Genomic DNA, 5173 nt, shown 5'->3' on the forward strand with positions numbered 1-5173 from the left:
CAACAGTGAAAAGATGAGATACTGGTCATAACAATAATGAAATCCAGAAAATGAACAGTAAAATGTCTGTTGTTGCTTGGACAAGTAAGATATTATCTAGAAGAAAAGTTCACCTAATTAACGATACAGAGCAAATGAAGAGAGGTTTAACTCCCAATAAGACATAAATTTTAACTTAGCCTCACAAATTAAAAAAAAAGTTCTTATCTAATTGCCAAAATATTATTTTATTGCTCCAAGTAGCCACAAAAAGTCAGAAGGCATAACAACTGTGAGAAAAATGAATACAGATATTTACATGTATAGTTAAAATTCTAACAAAACAAAAATTTCTATCAAAAATGTATTTTAAACTAGTGTAAAACACCATAAATAGCATTTGTTTATCCATATTTGAACACTACAGCATTTTTACTTTTCTGTACAGCAGTTTTCAGTTTCCTGCACATAACCTTGTCAAAAACGATTATAAAAACTTCTCGTAAAATATCATCGTAAGATACAAACAGAACATCTGAATGAATATTAAAAACCTACTAGAAGCATGTAACATTTGCTGTAGAGCTATATAAACTCTGTATTAATCCACAACATTTTAAAATCAAAACTGGGTGAAATAATTTCTCCCAGGAGTCATTTAATGCTTTTCTTTTTTAGTAAATCGTACTTATACTAACTTCTTATCACCTTTCTGCAAATATAATAACAACCAATCATCAGTGGATTAACTGTTATAAAAACAATATAAATTCCAGGTTTAAACGTTCTTTACCCTCTGAGAACATTATGAATTCCTTGAATATTATTCTTACATAAGATGCACTTGTTTGTTTATAGTAAACACTGGATAATAAACTACAACACCAAATCAATACACAGATAATAAAACACAAGAAAATGCTGTCACCAATCTTTTGGATGTAAAATTTATGAGAGCATTTATACAAATGAGAAGTAAAGAGGAAGGCAATAAATAAAACCCACTGTTCAAGAGCAACCAACATTTGTAATGTGTCAACTATAAGGTTCCATCTGTGAACAAATTCTGAAATTTTAAGTCTATTTGTTCATGTCCCTGGCAGTTCAATTACTGCACATCTGTCCTAAACTCACCAATGTTCTTCTGGCAACCCAACCACCACACCTCCATCCTAGCCAACCAAACTTCTTATAACTATCCACAATATATTTTTCATGGTCTTGTCTTGGTTGGTACTTCTCTTCATTAAATTCCAAATCTATGACTTTTTATTGTTATTTTTAAAAATATTGCTGACTTCTAGCATGTGTTCTGATAAATCCTGCTAAAATCAGATGAAAAATAACAGCACAAAAATGTGTTATTTTGCATTTACCTACATACGGTTTCAGTGGAAGACTTCTCAACATATTTTCAAAAAGTAGGAAATCTTTTATTTTGCAGAATTTCATCCTATTCTAAAATTCCCGGATAATCATACACCCCACCAGACAGAGTCTCAATCTATCACATAAAATGTTGTCTTCCACCACTCCCCCCTCCCCTCCAACCTTCCAATTTGACATTTGTGAATGATAAAACACTTCTTTATCAGTCATGGTTTGGTCGTATCTATAATAATATTACTTTTTGGCACAACAGTATTTAATCCACGTTCAGATAAATATAACTGAAGGAAACACAGTAATTTAGGTACTATTCATATTTGTTTTTATTTTTTAGTTACTGATGCACTACGCCTACATTGTTGTCACTAGAGAATTGTGCTGCAAAGTCACTCTTCACTGAAACTGCAGAATTCTGAATCTAAACAAATTTTATCTTTGTCTCTGCAATTTTTCTGTAAAGTTATGTGTGACTGCATTCCGGTCCCCTCTTCACCACCCCAGGTCATATAATAATGTTACACAATTACATTTAAAGCTAGCTTCTGGACGCTTTTCTGTCTCTTTAAAGAAAACTATTATTTGTATGAAACTTTCATATTAACTGAGATTATTTGGTTTAATCACAAAAGAGCCACTAGTCCCCTGCAAAACATACAGACTAATCTAAACTATATAACACACACTTCAGGGTTATGTGACCATTACTCTCATAAAATCTGAAAAAGTTACCAAATTAATGATAAAGTTAAAACTTCTCTCTGCCACATTCTTTACCTGGTAGACTCCAGAATCAGAAAAAAAATTCTACAAATTGTAGCATTAACTGACAATAAATTAAAATTTTGCACCTCATTGCCAATGTAATAACAGCCCATAAACAGACATTAACCAAATAAAGAAATACATTAAAAAAGTTTCTACTGTGATGGATCAGACCAGGAGAACTAATAAATTGATTACATGATATATGAATATTAACAGAAACAAATTTTAATTGTTCACACATCATATGCCATGGAATATTTATAAAAGAAAGAACGTAATTATACGGGGCGATCCCACGACAATGATACAAATTTCCAGGGACAATGCAACAGGGGAAATCAGTCAACCTGAGGTTTGGGACCCTGGTCTGGAAATGACAGAGTCTAAAATTGTAAGTGAAAATCATTCTGATACATCTGACAGCGGAATACATGTATTGGTACTGTTTTTGCTAAGATTGTAGGGTAGGCAACTTTCACAGGTAGTAGAATGGGCCAAAACGAGAAAAAAATATCTAGTAAACATGGGCTCTACCTTAGAGCTATGGGCACTGTTCACTAGAAGAGACGTTCAAAGACGTGAAGATGAACAAGTCCTAAGAACTCTTAAAGTATGCACTTTGGATCCCATTTTTACTAGACTTCTTTTCTTGTTTCAGTCTCTGCTTCCATATCTGAAAATTATGTACCCTAAAATATTAGAAACATCAGTGCTAGTACATGTATTCTGCTATCAGAGGTATCAGAATGATTTTCACTTATAACTTTTGACTCAGTCCTATCTGGACCAGGGTCCCCAACATCAAATTGATACATTTACCATTCTCTATCATCCCTTAGAATTTGTAACACCATCATGGAATCAGTCTGTATAGGTAAGTCATCTGCGGAAAGGAGTTGCCTGAGCTGAACCCATACTTCCTGTGCAGAAACATTAGTGCTTCTGTCTCTGAAATAATTCTGGAAGCACATAACAATTGCTGTAGAATAATTGAGAAAAAGCAGTAGAGTAATTGTGAAACCATAATTTTCTTATTCAGCATTGTCTCCTGTTGGATTTTAATTAACTGTCAAAACAACTTCCATAATATCACTGCCTCCTTCAGTTACTGAACTATAAATATAGGGAAGAGCCTCAACCAAACTAACGCAGAGTGAATTTTTGATTTTTTTCTCTGTTGGGATTCACTTTTTGTGTCACAAAATAAAACTGAATCTTTCAAGAATATTTTATGCAAACGACAAAACCACAGCTACATTGGGTTGTACTCTATTATTTTCTCATGACTTGTTTCACTTATTGGCCTGAAGTACTAAATGTTAAAGTCATAAAGGAAGAAGGAAGATTAAGGCTTAATGATCCATTACTGAAGACATCACAACAGATGAAACATAAGCTCGGATTGGTGGAGAATATTAGCCCTGTCATTTTCAGAGGAGCCCTTATGGCAATTTATAGAAACCACTTAAAACCTAAATCAGGATGGTTGGACGGGGAGGATTTGATCCCAGTTACTTACCACTGTGCCATTTTGCTCAGTTCCAGGTAAGTTAACAAAGGCTGCATTAATCAAATTAGCAACATCATTGCCACAAGAAGAAAACTGACCAAGCATGGGAATGTACCTCTGCTATTATTTCACTAGAATACAACAGACAATTGCAGAGACATTTTCTTGTACAAACTGCATGTTCATCTTGCAGAAATGATGTTAATATTTAAGTGTATCTGCTCTTTTGCATTTATGACATAAGAATGTTTCAAGGCTGAAAAAAAGAAACTACATTTTAACAAACAACACACCTTTTTTTTTTTTCATTTGCTATTCGAAGAATACTCTCCAATCAATTCAGTTCATTTTCAGTTATTGATAATTTTTTTTATAAATTTAGATATATTCCAGTGGTTTTTGTTGATCATGCCTTCCCTTACATACAATAAAAACGGAAAAATATTCATAATGTATTCAAAGACCATATGAAGCTTCCATGAAGTGTAATAATGTACAGCAAATTAATGGAAAATATAATGGAAGTGGAGTTCAAATGAGGACTATAATTCAAAATATATCATTTCATTGCCAGTTCAATTATGCAAAAAAAAGCTTATTAAAATACCATATCCAGTGGATACAGGTATAAAAAATAATGTTTCTGTTTCTTCACATCATTCTCACATCACATCAAACCTACATAAAATTGGATTCTACAGGAAATGCAAATCCCATCACTTACGTACTAACTATTTAAACATGACCTAGTAAAAATTGTAATATTTTAGGATTCCCAAGCATTTGCCGCAACACAATGATTTATATGGGAAATAACAACTGCATGTCAGCCCATACAATATACACTCTTTCTTCTAAAATTAGTTACAATGTATTTAAAACAGGTATTACTCTAACATACTGTATAAAAATATATTATGTATATACATTGATAAATTCAAATGATTGTTTAAATGGTAAAACTTCTACAGTCCTAACACAAAACCTGTCACTGGCATTTCCAAAGTAATAGCAGCAGCAGATTTTGTCCTTCTAATAAACTCTTGTTACCTGAAGAGAACTACGCATCTTCTTTTATTTTACATACCGAACTTTTATTTTAAAAAATGTATACTTATCAGGAGAACATAAAGTTAAAAAAAATCTAGAAAAGGAAATAATATTTTAGCACAGCACTGTTCTACGACTGGCAGTCAGATTGTTGCGTAGTTGATCTCTATCACAGTCTAATAGGGAATACTACAGGGAAAAAAAAGCAAAATTCTGCTTTCCAGATGCTTACTCTTATTTGTTTGGCATTTTGCAACTAATAGTAGCAAATAACTAATCCCAAACTAATTTTATATATTAGAACCCATGTCAATAATATGATGCCTCACTTAATGCTTTAAATACATACATACATATTAAATACAGACATTATAGTAACAATGAAACAGCAACAGGTATAACCAACAAAACTTTTTAATGGAGGAAGGGGCAGAGTAATGTGCTTTAGTAAGGGGAAACTACAAGACTATTACAATATAA

General features: G+C 32.5%; 1 protein-coding gene across 4 annotated transcripts in view; it reads right to left on the reverse strand.

Moving 5' to 3' along the window:
* Nucleotides 1–208: 208 nt before the first annotated feature.
* The window catches only part of LOC124612308 (mesoderm induction early response protein 1), a 204232-nt gene continuing 199267 nt past the window's right edge, over nucleotides 209–5173 (reverse strand). For all 4 annotated transcript variants that reach the window (XM_047140430.1, XM_047140428.1, XM_047140431.1 and 1 more), the window contains one exon: nucleotides 209–5173. This exon is cut by the window's right edge and continues 1172 nt beyond it. The gene's annotated coding sequence lies outside the window, so the exon portion shown is untranslated.

Source organism: Schistocerca americana, chromosome 4 (assembly GCF_021461395.2).
Source record: "Schistocerca americana isolate TAMUIC-IGC-003095 chromosome 4, iqSchAmer2.1, whole genome shotgun sequence".
In the NCBI taxonomy this organism is placed as follows: Eukaryota; Metazoa; Arthropoda; class Insecta; order Orthoptera; family Acrididae; genus Schistocerca; species Schistocerca americana.